The sequence below is a fragment of the Dermacentor silvarum genome, chromosome 2, assembly GCF_013339745.2.
Source record: "Dermacentor silvarum isolate Dsil-2018 chromosome 2, BIME_Dsil_1.4, whole genome shotgun sequence".
Lineage (NCBI taxonomy): Eukaryota > Metazoa > Arthropoda > Arachnida > Ixodida > Ixodidae > Dermacentor > Dermacentor silvarum.
The window spans coordinates 11637856-11651149 of NC_051155.1; the positions used below are offsets into that span (position 1 = coordinate 11637856).

The 13294-nt window shown below is 46.5% G+C and overlaps 1 long non-coding RNA gene across 1 annotated transcript; it reads left to right on the forward strand.

Moving 5' to 3' along the window:
• The first annotated feature begins 1573 nt into the window (after positions 1–1573).
• LOC119441320 (uncharacterized) lies at positions 1574–13058 on the forward strand. The gene is made up of 3 exons (XR_005189869.2): positions 1574–1756; positions 11198–11228; positions 12818–13058. It is a non-coding gene; the product is annotated as an uncharacterized LOC119441320 (long non-coding RNA).
• The last annotated feature ends 236 nt before the right edge of the window (positions 13059–13294 follow it).

Below are 13294 nucleotides of genomic sequence, written 5' to 3' on the forward strand. Positions count from 1 at the left end.
GCCACAGTGAACTGAGCTTGCCGCCATCATTAAGGCGATTGAAGTCCCACCAATCACCGCGAGGAAATGTATCATATTTACAGATTCGACGAAAGCCTGCCAGATACTTCAGAGCGGACAACTTCCCAAAGATTACTGTGAGGCAATCCACAAACACCTGCACTGCCCACTGGAGTGATCTGGATACCGGGGTTCGTGGGAATGGAGGGCAGTGAAGGGGCTAACCTGCTCGCCCGAGAAGCACTGTGCTGGGCCTCTTCCGTCAGGCCCCTGCTCAGGTCAATCCTCTCAAAAGGCTCCCGGAATTCTCACATTAGCACCAAACAGAGAAGACAGAAGACAATTTCCAACGCTCAGCACACATCTCACCAGACTGCAGGGCACACTAATTCGCCAAGCAGAAACATATCCTACATACGCAAACTAGACAACACCTTATATGGGGATAAGCAAAAGAGCCTCTGCCACAGTGCGGGGTCTGTGGCGGTCACCCAAACACTCCACACATACTATGGCACTGCAGGCCTCCATTCCCAACTCTTCCCATTGGCTCCATTCTCACACTACCCCCTACAGTCACCACACAAGATGACCAAGCGATCTTGGCTGACTATACATTGACTTTGCATTGGTGCAGGCGACCAGCGGGCGCCTGGACTGAGGGGTCCAGTTCATCGCACAATTTTTTTTTCTAAATAATGTTTACTACTACTACTACTACTACTACTACTACTACTACTACTACTACTACTACTACTAGACGTCACGGCGAGCTGGTGCTAGAATATGATCTCTGGCTAGTGAGCTGTCTCCGTGCGCTATCCTGGAGACTGCAAATTTAGCCGTGTCCGTGCCGTTCATGCCTGCGCAGGGGGCGCGGCGAGCTATTGGAGCGTCTGTCGTCCCACGTATAGTCCTCGCCGTGGGCGCTACAGCAGCTGCGCTGTCTGCGGCCGAGGGCGGTTTCGCTTCGTACAAAGGCTCGACAGTGACATGTACATGTCTTTACTTTTTACTTTAAACCATCCCCGTCCCTCCCGGCATTTCACGTGGAGGCAGAATTCTTCACTGTTCTTGCATTTCCGCTCCTAGAACGTTCACCTTCACTGAGCCAACCGATGCCGTAATACCGCGTTCACACACTTTAGATTTAGCTCTCGATCGCGGTCGTCAGTGCTCCTTGTGATCGAGATTACTTCCATTGGGCGCGCCTATAAGTTAAAATTAAGTGATCTAATATAACATGAATACTTAAGTCCTTGTGACTGTTTCGTCACCTATGGGCAGATTATCTGACAGATTATTGTCGTCGTGGAGAAATATTGGGTGGATTTTCGACAACCAACTAAATATTCTCACGCGCTTTAAAAAAAAGTTAGGCAGTTTCGGTTTTTTACTGCGTGAAGCGCTACACGATGGTGCCAACTACTTCCTGAAACAAAAAGTAAGGCAGTTTCGGTTTCGGTTTTCTAAAGCGTGAAGCGCCACAAGGTGGTGCCATCTACTTCCTGAAACAAGTGTCATGACGGCTTCCTGTTTGGCTTTTTGAAGTTGAAACAGCTCAAGTACCAAGCTTTCTTGCGCTATTTTGAAGGATATTGTGTTCTTAAATGTACGTCTTCGTTACAAGTATACATAGTACCATCTAGAAAATCAAGCATCGATATTTAATTTTCGGCGCTTTGTGTACCCGTCATACCTGAAGGCAAGCAAATAGCCACTGCGTCCTGCACGAACTTGTGGCCTGCCTATCGAGGTGAATATGTATTTCTTTTTCCTTTACATGCTTTATTGGTATAGAGCTGTATACAGCCACCGTTTTTCTTGATTTTCTTGGGCTTGATGAAAAGTGAAATTGACACCGCTCTTAGGTATCGCAACCACGGCCTGCTTCGTTATTTGCTGCAGTTTTGACGATGTCGGAACATGTCGCATTTGTTGCTCCGCATTGTTAAATAACACAACACTTGGCATATTGCATTTGCCTGGTTCGCTAAGAAAAAATTACTACGCCATTGGAGAAGCCCTCGTTGGCGTGCACTGGTTTCGCTGTCCGTTAGCAACACATGTTTCGGAGGAACGTCGCAGATAACAGCGCAAATTGTTTTATTGAATAACGCGGAGCAGAGAAGTGCCATCTCGCTGCGAAATTTTACTAAAAACAGAAGGGCGGTACGCGTAAAATAGAACAGGTGCGCGGGTTACGGGCAATGGCGATGTTGTAAGTTTAGTGCAAGTGTGCGGGGACTTGGTAACGTTCGTGCAGTTCCTACTGGTCTTGCATTCTGCAGCTACTCGCAAGATATTGTGGGCTTGGTTGCTGCGCGCTGCAATCTGTCCAGCTATTATACGTCCCAGTCATGCGGTTGGCTGCCTGTTGCAGTCAAGAAAAAGTCATCTCTCGGACTGAAAAAAATATTTGCGGATATTCACCTCTTATAAGATCAATCGCTACACAGTTTCAGAAAGCTGGCACTGACCTTCGAAACATATTTCAGCAGAGAGATGCAAGGTACTAGCTGACACATTGTTAACAGGGCTTCGAGGTATCACTGTGTTGAGCTCCATGGCTCTTTGTATAACTGCAGTAATCCAAAACAGAATTTTTTTTTTCGATTTAGTCTTCTTATGATGATCCATCCCTGCTGGTGCATGCACATAGACTTTTGATATTACCATCAAGCCATTCTACTAAAATAAACATTTTGAATACCTAGTTGCTCATCATCTTTTTTCTAGTGCTACACAAATAATAGTCTCACTGCCACATTTGCTGTGAACACGGTAATGCTCAAACAAATGTGCATTCATTGCATATCAAGGCAAGTGTAAAAAAAGAAACATATCCAGATTATTGTTCTAAAACTAAAAGGGCTTGAAAGGGCTTGAAACTCAGGAGAAAAGAAAGCTGCCGTTTTAAGACATTTAGAATATGTACCGGACTCCTAACTTTAATGTGGAAAAGAAGCTGTATTGTCGCACTCACCACACGTTGCAGTTATAACGGAAACCTGGCTTGATAGCGAAATCCCGCCTGCCCACAAAATAATTCGTAGAGATAGAACTTCTAGGGGCGGTGGGGTTGCTGTTATTGCAAAGTCGTTTGTGGAGGCCATTCTGCTATCAGATTCAAGCGACACCGGAAGTCTGCTCGTAAAACTGTATTTATGGTCATGTTTTTATTTTATGTGCGATGTACAGGTTGCCGATTATTTATTAGGGATAAGTGACCAGATTGCCCAGTTCAATAGAAATAAGCTATTAGTAGTTGGCGATTTTAACTTGCCAGGCATTGACTGGAATCGTGTTATGTCAGGTGCCGGTTCTGTTCTCGACGCAAATGTGCTTTTTAATATGATGCTCGACCACAAACTTGTACAAGTAGTTCGTGAACCTACCAGACTTGGAAACGGTCTTGTTCGCTGCTTGACCTTGTCTTTCTTGAACGATCCTTTTCCGATTATTCTGTATCTATGGGACCTGGGTTGTCTGAATATGAACTTATTGTTGCATCATTCTCGCTGAATGGTACTCGTACTCACGTGCATGACACACATCCGCCTACGATTGTGAAAAAATTTTGCGCAGGCTGCTGATGTGTGAATAACAGATCATCTTGATTCTTGTCTTTCTGAATTTTGCCAGAATGATGTTCTGCAGCTTTGGGAAAAGTTTAAAATCATGTGTTTATTCTGCATTGATCAATTTATACCTAACAAGCGTAAAAAGCCAGTTAACATAACTATGGATGAATAGGTGCACTATTCAATTAAAATGTAAAGCCAAATGCCTTAGAAAGAAAGGCCCAGCTACCGATAATTTAACCAATGTTCGTGTCGCCCTTTCTGTAGCCATTGCAGAAGCAAAAATTTTTTGCAATGGGGATGTTTTCCTTGCAACACTCGATCTGGCGTTAGAACGGCAGACTGAAACAAGTCAAAAGGGAGCTATGGCGAAGCGGGCGAGCAAGCGTTGCTTGTCTTCTTCTTCCTTCACCAGCACCATGGCCCAGTCCCTTCAGTACAATCACTCCCCACCAAAAGAGGAGCCATCCTGGCGACCTAGGGGCAGGAGAAGACAGGGGGGTCGTGGCACTGCTTTAGGCGGGATACGTGGACAATTTCCTGGCCGCGACGACGCTGGTCGGAAGACGCGTCCTTCGGCTCGATGAGGTAGTTGACTGCGGATGTTTGTCGCAGTACCCGATAGGGACCATGGTACTTGGAATGCAGTTTGGAGGAAAGGCCCGGTGGAGTAGACGGCACCCACAACCAGACCAGCGAGCCGGGAGTAAAGGACGTAGCTGTAGTGGACGTGTCGTGGCGATGCTTTTGGCGCCACTGGTCCTGGGATGTGAACGAGCGAGCGAGCTGGCGACATTCTTCCGCGTAAGCAGCCGCTCGTGAAACAGTCGTCGACTCCGAAGCATCCGGCCGGTAGGGTAGAATTGTGTCCATTGTGCAGGAAGGTTCGTGTCCGTAAAGAAGAAAGAAAGGTGAAAATCCAGTGGTGCTTTGCGTTGCAGTATTATATGCGTACGTTACGAAAGGCAGAATCCGATCCCAATTCGAGTGGTCAGAGGAAACATACATGGCCAACATGTCGCCAAGGGTGCGATTAAAACGCTCTGTCATGCCATTAGTTTGGGGATGGTATGCCGTGGTAGTGCGGTGAATGATGCGACACTCCTTTAGCAACGCTGTAATGGCGTCAGAGAGGAAAACGCGACCGCGGTCGCTCAGTAATTCTCGAGGTGCTCCATGCCGTAATACCAGGTTCTGAAGGATAAAACGAGCAACGTCTTTTGCCGTGGCAGATGACAGGGCTGAAGTTTCAGCGTACCGCGTAAGGTGGTCGATAGCAACAATAACCCAGCGGTTGCCGCTGGGAGTGCTGGGAAGCGGACCGTATAGGTCAACGCCGACGCGGTCGAACGCTCGAGCGGGGCATGGTAAAGGCTGCAAGGGACCGGCAGCAAGTTTAGGAGGCGTCTTGCGGCGTTGGCACAGGGGGCATGACCGGACATACTGGCGAACGAAACGATACATACCGCGCCAATAGTACCGAACCTGGAGGCGAGAGTATGTCTTCAATACCCCAGCGTGGCCGCATTGTGGGTCATCGTGGAACGTGGCGCAGATGTCGGAGCGGAGATGTCGGGGAATAACAAGCAACCACTTGCGACCGCTGGAGTTGTAGTTGCGCCGGTAGAGGAGGTGATCCCGAATAATAAAGTGCGTGGCTTGGCGACGGAGCGTCCGAGAGATCGGCGCTGGCGACCGGCTAGACAGGAAGTCGAGAAGCGAACAGATCCATGGGTCCTTGCGCTGCTCTGATGGCATGTCGGAAATGTTGAGGGCGAAGGCACCGCAGGCGGAAATCGACGAGCAGATAGGATCAGGTGACAGGGGTGACCGGGAAAGAGCGTCTGCGTCTGAATGCTTGCGGCCGGAGCGATAAACAACACGGATGTCGTATTCTTGTAGGCGTAATGCCCAACGAGCGAGCCGACCAGTTGGATCTTTGAGTGAAGACAACCAGCATAGGGCATGATGGTCGGTCACGATGTCAAAAGGGCGCCCATACACGTAAGGTCGAAATTTTGCGATAGCCCAAATAATGGCCAAACATTCCTTTTCAGTAACGGAGTAGTTCGCCTCAGCTTTGGTAAGGGTGCGGCTGGCATACGCTACGACGTACTCATCGAAGCCATTCTTGCGCTGTGCAAGAACAGCACCTAGCCCGACACCACTAGCGTCCGTGTGAATCTCAGTTGGAGCAGAGGGGTCGAAGTGGCGCAGTACTGGCGGTGAAGTGAGAAGGCGGCGCAATTCTTGAAATGCGTCGTCACATGCCGGGGACCAGTCCGGTAGCTCGGAACGGCCGGTAAGAAGCGCGGTCAAGGGGGCGATTATGGAGGCAAAATTGCGGACGAAGCGGCGGAAATAGGAGCATAAGCCGATGAAGCTGCGAAGCTCTTTCAGGGTAGTTGGTTTGGGGAACGCGGATACAGCACTAAGTTTCGTAGGGTCCGGGAGGATGCCGTCTTTTGAGACCACATGACCGAGGATAGTAAGCTTGCGAGCGCCGAAGTGGCATTTCTTCAAATTTAGCTGCAGTCCTGCAGCGGTGAGGCACGCAAGGACTTGCTCGAGGCGGCTGAGGTGTGATGCAAAGTCGGTAGAAAAAACTACAATGTCATCTAAGTAGCAAAGGCACGTGTTCCACTTCAGGCCTCGGAGAATGGTGTCCATCATTCGTTCGAAAGTGGCAGGCGCGTTGCAGAGGCCAAAGGGCATGACGGTGAATTCATATAGGCCATCAGGTGTTACAAAGGCTGTCTTTTGGCGATCGGCCTCTGCCATCGGCACTTGCCAGTACCCGGAGCGCAGATCCAGTGAAGAAAAGAATTCCGCACCCTGTAGGCTGTCCAAGGCATCGTCGATGCGCGGCAGAGGGTAGACATCTTTGCGCGTTATGCGGTTAAGGCGGCGATAGTCGACGCAGAACCTTATGGAGCCGTCTTTCTTTTTAACGAGGACAACCGGAGATGCCCAGGGACTGTTAGAGGGCTGGATGATGCCACGCTGCAGCATGTCGTCAACCTGCTGGTCGATGATCCGGCGTTCAGCGACCGACACACGATACGGACGCTGGCGCAAAGGGGTTTGTTGACCGGTATCGATATGGTGAACGACTGCTGACGCTCGACCCAAAGACGGTTGGCCAATGTCGAAGGAGGCCCGAAAACGCTGGAGGAGCTGGATAATTTCCTCGTGCTGGACAGGTGTGAGTGCCGAGTCGACGGCATGAGCAAAGACGTCCACAGGGGCATCGGTCGCGCCAGGAGGAGTGACGGCGCAAAGCGGAAGTGGTGCCGCATCGTCAAACATGGTGGCTGGGAGGGTGCAGTCGAAATATTCAGAGCTCCCCAAGCACTCGCCGCGGAGTATGGATGAAGGGCACGCGGAGGGATTGCACACGTAAAGGGCAGCAACAACTTTAGTAGAATGGTGGTCGTCAGGCTCAAAGCACGGCACTGATAACGTAAGTTCGGCACGAGCGCAGTCAACAACAGCTTGGTTCAGAGATAGGAAGTTCCATCCAAGAATGACGTCGTGCGAGGAACGGGATAGAACGACAAATTCGACAACATACAAAACGCCTTGAATGACGACCCGAGCTGTGCAGGATGCTGAGGGCTGAATGCAATGCGATGTTGCCGTACGCAGCGATAGATAAGTCAGTGGGGTGGTCACTTTGTTCAAATGGCGGCAAAACTTTTGACTAATAACAGAAACGGCGGCTCCGGTGTCAATAAGTGCGTGTACGGTGACGCCATCGACGGACAGTTCAATTTCGTTCGCAGGAGAAAAATGAGGCCTTGAAATGTTCGACGTAAACGCAGTTCCTGCCTCGGGAACTGCGACTGTTAGTTTTCCTCGCGGGCAGGACTGAGTCGACGAACCATGGGGGAAAGGGATCGACGACGTGGGGAGGGCGACCGGCGTGAATCGAAGGGGCGGCGACTAGAAGACGAGTCCGGAGGAAGATGAGACACATCATGACGCGGAAGTCGAGCAGGCATGTAGCCGGAGGCGCTCGCACTATTTCAGTAGCACTTTACCGAATTTAATTAAGGAAGATCCCCAGAAGTTCTGTAACTTTATCAAGGAACAGAATCAATCTATAACAAATATTATCCATGATAGCATTCCAATAACTGATCCCAATGCTGTTGCTAACCTTCTAAATGACCACTTCCACAGTGTCTTCTCCCCGCCCACCTGAACCCTCTTTCCAAACTTCACTGTCCTGCTCTTCTGACGTAATATTTCTCATCAAGGTGTACTTAATATGCTACTCCGATTAAAAGTGAAATCATCTGTTGGTCCAAATTGCATTCCCAACACCTTCCTTCGGCGTTATGCTGGAACCTTTATTTTAATTAAATGTCTTGTAGTAATCTTTCAAGGCCTCTCTACATTCCGCGGTACTTCCATTCGATTGGAAAGTAGCACGTGTTGTCCCTATATTAAGAAAAGTTGACCCAAGTTCAGTCTTCAATTACCATCCGATTTCCATGTTGTCCTCTTGTAAATTAATTGAGCAAATTGTTGCCTGACTACATTAATGATTTCTTAAACGAGCATAACATTTTATCTCCTTTCCAAAATGGCTTCAGGAAGGCGCTCTCGACAGTCACCCAATTAAGCACAGTCAATCACTCAGTTTACTTCTGTCTTAGACAAGGCTGGCCAAGTAGATATGATATTTTTGGATTTTCAAAAAGCTATTGATGTAGTTCCTCATGACAAATTAATTTGTAAATTAGAATTCCTTGGTCTTCCTGGCTTTATCCTGCCCTGGGTTTCTGCTTACTTAACGCATCGAAAACAGGACGTAGTGATTGATGGGCAGCAGTCCAATTCTTTCAGTAACCTCTGGCGTGCCTCAAGGCAGCGTGCTTGGCCCACTACTATTTCTTATTTATTGTAACGACATAGCTGACGTAATAGAGGCCCCTGCCAATATTCGTCTGTTCACAGACGACTATATTATTTTTAAGGATATTAATACAGTTAATGATCAACTATATCTTCATTTAGCCTTAAACATCATTCTTGAGTGGAGCAAGAAGTGCGGAATGAAACTTAACTCTGATATGGTGCTTCTATGTATAACAAACAAAAAACTACCCCTGAAGTTTTCTTATTCTATTGGCCAAGACCCCTTGGCCGAAGTGAGCGAGTACAAATATCTTGGAATTACAATTACTGACAACCTAAATTGGAATAGCCACATTGCTGCTACCGCCTCTTCTGCTTTTAGAAAGCTATGTCTACTTCGCCATAAGCTTAAACATGCGTTCCATAAAGTGAAATCATTAGCCTATGCCCCTTTTATTCGACCCAAATTATAATACTTGTGCGTTATTTAGGACCCGTTTAACAAAATCAACATTAACGCCCTTGAAAAGATACAGAGCCATACGTTTAATTTTTTCCAAATATGGCCGAGAAGAGTCTATAACTGAATATAAGTCTCTAACTGAAGCGCCCTAATCGTTTTCACACCCTTCAAACAAGGTGAAAAATAATACGCCTGAAGTTCCTTTACTCCTTCATAAACCGTAAATTCTCTTCAGATCCTAGTCCATACATAACTCTTCTGCATCCAGGAAAACCAGTCATTCCCACCCCCTCGCACCCTCCCCTTACATTGCCAGGACAAACATTTTTAATTTTTCTTTTTTTCCCCCGAACTATACAAGAATGGAACCTCGTCCCTTTCCAACATCTCAACTCCTCTGATTCATTTCAAACTCATATTATTAGTATTTCCTAAGTAACATTGCTCTTTTGTGCTATTTTGTTTCCTTTCCTAAGTTTTATATTTTGCAATTCTGCCTTTTGTACGCATATTTTTTATGTGTTAACTTGCCCCTCCTGCTTGGGCCACAAGGCCTGCAGTATGATGTAAATAAAGTAAGTCCTTGATTTTCAAGTGTCAAGATGTCAGGGTTGTGTGCAGTGAATTTGTGTTTAGGCAACATTGTTTAATTCATTGAATCTCTATATGTGGTCTTGTTTCTAACCAGGCTTTTAACCAAACCAAAGATAAACCATTATTTTCAGCTGAACCGAACCAAAATGTCAGAGGAACTGTTCCCAACTGGTTTGACCAACAGGGTCGGCCCAGGGTCATCGTTGCTGAAATTATGACTGTGCATGGTGCTAAGCTTAAACCAGACCGTGCCTCTTGCATCAATCTGGTGCAGTGCATGGAGTGCTGCCCTGGCAGCAGTTATGTGGTTTGCCACGGTGATCTCAGAGGCCCAATGAAATCCTCAGCTTTCAGTTTGCCAAGTTCACACCATTTGATCGCGACTGTATGCTGCTATAGTTGATGCACGGTTTCATTGCGGTTCCATGTGCAGTCTTGTTGACTTCATTTGATTACGTGAAGCAATGCAAGTACTGTACTGTGTGTTCCAGGGACTACTTAGTGTACGAAGCGAAAGGTCAAGTTTGATTTGAATTATGCTGGACTACCGATTGCAGTTGCAGGAAATTAATCAACTAGCTCCATTTTGTGTGGCTTCCAACGTGCAGATTAAGTACTCATGATGGCGAGACCATATTGAGGATGCAAACTCGAGGTGTGGGTGGACAAATGTTAGGAATGCTAATTTGCGGGGTTACACAAGTTACAATGAATGTAACGTAGTGATATTGAGGCATTCACACATAAGGCTGGGATACGAAAGGACCATATTGTAGCGGGTATTTCGTCCGAGATGGCATACTGTGGGAACACAGAATGCTATATTTGTATTTTGCGCGAAAACAGCAAATCAAGTAGTGTCATAGGACTCACTGGTAATCTTTAATATTGGTGCGTGAGCAGACACGAGGATATATCACATCTTGTGAAAATTCTGGGTCTCTTGCTTTCCCATCTTTTGAATCCTTGTATGCTATTTCACTTGAGAAGATTGTCATATGCTTTATATTTATTAAGGCCAAATGACTTTCTTGGACATAGTTGAAGGCTAAGAGTGGGCTTGAATGTGTGCGGTACGCCAAACGCGAAACAGCAATCTGGTCACTGTTTCATTGAGGGGTGGTGTTTGTCTCGGGAAGCTGAGAAAAGCACTCATATCTCTTTGTGCTGTGATATATGCACATGTGAGGCCAGGTGATGTGTGGCCCTTGTTTCTGTGGTTGTATAATAATCAAGCAAGAGCTGTGTTCCAATGCCCGATCCATCATTGTGATCCTCAGAATTCCCCATTTATTTGACCTTTTCTTCATTTGACAGCTGTGCATTTGGGCCACGATTCTGTAGCGATGCCTTCCGCTCGGTTATATGCCACTCTTATCATCCACCGTTCACAACCGGCTGATCGCTTTGATAACGGATAACGCGGGTGGGACGTCACTCTGACCACTGACAAAGCACGAAAAGGAATATCAACGGAGAAGGAATCGCTACAAAATCTCAGCCTTAGTGCATCCTTGTGACACTGAAAAATCCTGGTTTGACCTCTGCAACACCACAGTTACCTCTTTTTTACCTAGGTTTGGCAAACTTGTTTGCACATTTTTTTGCCAAATTGATCGACTTTTCGTGATGCACATTCGTGTTCATGCCTATGTATGCACCTTGGCTGAATGCTGCAAACGTCTTTTAGGCCACTCCTCTCTGAACAAGGTTGTGTCAGTGTATGTATGCGACTCTTTTTACACAAATGCATGTTTCCTTTGACACATTGCTCTTGCACCTTGTAGATGTAGCACACGGGTATTTAACAGCTGATGGTGCAGCAAGAATCCTAACTTATCGTGCTTCTGGTTGCACACATCAAAAATATTTTGTGACATGCTCACCATTTCACTCATTAAGCTGTACATTGCTTGTTGATTGCCTCCAAAATGCTAATAAAATTTACCATGCAGGAAAATTGTCTGTTGCTTTATTTGAACATGACATAATACTAAGCACATGTCCTGACAGCTTAAAATAGTTATTGACCCAGCATATCTTTTGAAGTAAATAAAAGCTACATACTAGGTGCACAAGATGTCTGAGAACAAAATGGCAACTTCAAAATTAGCAGTGATATTTCAGACAAGAATAAAAATATTCTTTCCAAATGTTTTACATTCTTTTAAGACTGCTTTCAAAGGCTGTTGAATAAGGCAATCTCCTGCATCAATTATTGACTGGTTTTAGGTTTGATACCGGCAGCATGCTCATATTGTCACTTAGTAGTGACGGTGAAGAAGACAGTCACAAAACTGTGAATGACGATGCAGACTTTTTATTGGGCGAACCTGTGTCCACATAGGCAAGTTGCACTCGAAGCACAACAATAGCGGCGAACACAGTGGGCGATCGACGAAATCTGCTCAGCGATGAAACACAACAGCTTTTATACACGAGTCATTGAAGGTACCAGAGTAATCCCTGGTGCCCGCATGTCTTCCAGAAAGTACTAGACAACCTGCGTCGCTCATACAATCAGTTTACATAAGCGTCGGTGACAACGGATAGAAGCATCGATAACGTTCGAGAAACTTTCTATACATGCAGGCGTGTCCTGCACCGAGCGATAACATTTAACATTCGTTAGCCAGTGAAAAGGGGTCACCGGCAAAAGATAGACAAGCACAGGTTTCAATATCACATAGTGCATGTAGATGTTGGGCAGTGTCTCCACAATAGCAGCTTCTAGCAACTATAACCATGTTGGGCTGCTAGTTAGTCCAGCTTTTAATGGCAATGCCCATACATAGCAGCGTAGCAGGTTTTTATTAGGAACTAGGTACGGCCACATTGAGGTCGACAGCCACAAATATTCAGAGCCAGCCACTTTTGGATTGTGCAGGCACTGTTGGAGCAAGCAAATGAATTACTTGGGAGTGGTGCATAATGACATTTTGCACAGAAAATTTGGCTATTGATTCCCTGCTAGAGAAACTCAACTGGCTGAATGGCATCTTGACATCTGCCAGTGCTCATTTCTCTGACTCAGATGATAATTGGCCATCAGTGGTTGTATCATGATAAAAAAAAGGCTTTGGACATATTAAAGAAAGTGGTAATCTCCAAGTCACTGTGGCTTTCATGTAAGGCAGCTAGGACAGCGCTGGCTGAGTCTCCAGCGTATGGCTGCGTCTCCAAGTTCGCTGCCTAGATAGATATAATAGTAATGTTGATGTCTATGGAAACTTGAAGCTGAATTCTCAAATGCCTCACGCTAGCAGTATACTGTACTGGCTATACTACAACCTGCATGTCACTCTTGCAGGTCCTCAGACCAATGTGATGTACTGGCAACAGGACGGGCTGTGTGCTGCTGTCAAGTTATCCAGCCTTCGGTCTGGCCAGCTTGTATTAGTGTTGCGTTAATGTATATCCTGAAAGCATAAAAATAAACGCTACTGTGATGTGATAGCCATTTCCTTGTATGGATGTGCCATATACTTCGTGTGTGTTAGCTCAGGTGCACCATGAATGATGTTGAATGTCCCGAGAAGTACAGCCTATGCAAGCACAGTTGCAACACCTTCCTAGAGAACAAGTAACATTTGTGCGCCAAACATTTTTTTACCTCAGACAGGCAAAGAACTTTATTAAGGTCCAGAGGAGCAAGCCATTGGAGCCCCAGAGAGGCCCCTGGCTAGCTGTTGGCTAATCCCATTTTGGAGCCGGGAGGCCATGACTCTCTGCTCTCTCATGGGCCCTCTGGACAGCCTTGGACTGGTCTTCCTGTTTAGTGCTCGTG